Source organism: Suncus etruscus, chromosome 2 (assembly GCF_024139225.1).
Source record: "Suncus etruscus isolate mSunEtr1 chromosome 2, mSunEtr1.pri.cur, whole genome shotgun sequence".
Lineage (NCBI taxonomy): Eukaryota > Metazoa > Chordata > Mammalia > Eulipotyphla > Soricidae > Suncus > Suncus etruscus.
In genome coordinates this window covers 107,999,542-108,001,090 of record NC_064849.1, presented here as the reverse complement: position 1 = coordinate 108,001,090, position 1,549 = coordinate 107,999,542, and the positions used below count along the sequence as shown (strand labels likewise).

The 1,549-nt window shown below is 37.1% G+C and overlaps 1 non-coding gene across 1 annotated transcript; it reads right to left on the bottom strand.

Moving 5' to 3' along the window:
- Positions 1-320: 320 nt before the first annotated feature.
- On the bottom strand, positions 321-428 carry LOC126002204 (U6 spliceosomal RNA). The gene has a single exon (XR_007492971.1). It is a non-coding gene; the product is annotated as a U6 spliceosomal RNA (small nuclear RNA).
- Between the last annotated feature and the right edge of the window lie 1,121 nt (positions 429-1,549).

Genomic DNA, 1,549 nt, shown 5'->3' with positions numbered 1-1,549 from the left:
TCAATTACGCTGTGTGGTTATACAGACAATTTGAATGCTTCCAAGCTTAAAAATAAATGTGGCTCAGTCACCCATGAATACTCAAATTCAATTTAACACATGATGCTATTCATCAAAATGAGTCACTTAAGACAGTACTAGTCAATATGTGCCAATTTCTATAAATATACATTTATATATACTCATGTATGTATGTACTTATATATATAAAGTTATATATAAGTACATCATCTAGTCCTACTTCTTGGTACTTTAAACAAAGAAAATACTTTCAAATGAACTTGAAATCTTCTTACCTATGTCTTATATCACACTTTTTTTTATATATGGAATGCTTCACAAATTTGCATGTCATCCTTGCTCAGGGGCCATGCTAATCTTCTCTGTATCTGTTCCAATGTTATTATATGTGCTGCCAAAGCCAACACTATATCACAAATTTTAAAGAGACTTTTTCAGTAATGGTAATTTTTTTAAATATAGAACAATTGAACTCATTGACAAGGCTATCTCCTCTCAACTCAACAAACTATATGTCCATTAAAATTTTTGTTTGTTTTGTTTGGGGGTCACGCACAGCAATATTGATGGCATACTCTGGGCTCTTAGGTGTCACTCTTGATAGGCTTAGAAAACCATACAGGCTTCTGGGATGAAACCTAGGTTGGATACATCCAAGGCAGGCACCCTACCTGCTGTATGGTTGCTCAACCCTTTGCCTAATGTTTTTAAACTTATTTTTTCCAAAGAAATAAACTTCTTTATAAAATTTTTATTTTTATGATAGGGTTATGTCTACATTCAACATTTCAGCTAGTTGCATAGACTTGCTCTATTTCTTTTTTTATGGGGGGGGGGGTTGGGCCACATCAATGATGCTCAGGGGTTTCTGCTGGCTATGTGCTCAGAAATAGCTCCTGGCTTAGGGGACCATATGGGACGCTAGGGGATCCAACCGTGGTCCATCCTAGGTTAGTGTGTGCAAGGCAGATGCCCTACCACTTGCGTCACTGATTTGGCCCCTCAAGCTATTCTTGAAAGAGATGTACACCAAGCCATGAAAAATCATGTGTACATTGGCATACTGCTGAAAGCTGGCAATGTTGAAAGAGAGGTGGTTCGAGTATCTGCCACACCAGATATTTCCATCACCTACAATAATTGCCTTGCCAATGGCCCTGAACCACAATTCTACTATTCTATTATTCTCTGCAGAGACACTAATCTGACCAAAATTCCAGGTATGTTGGTAGTTGGATTGACATCAGCAGGATTTTTTTTTTGGAGTGAATGGGACACCCTCCACAGTCTTCTCTTACTTCTACAAAGCCTGCAGCTGAAAAAATACTAAACAAAAGCCGAAGTAACAATTGTGTTTGGAATTCCTGGTCAGAGCAGCAATGCACCAACCTCCTTTTTTGTAAAAAGACTATTAATCCTATATGGACAAATCAATCTAGATATCAATGTGTATTTGAAGCCACCTAATGTTCAGAAACAAAAGTAACATATGGTAAATAGTAACTGGAGCTTACTAAATCTTTTGACA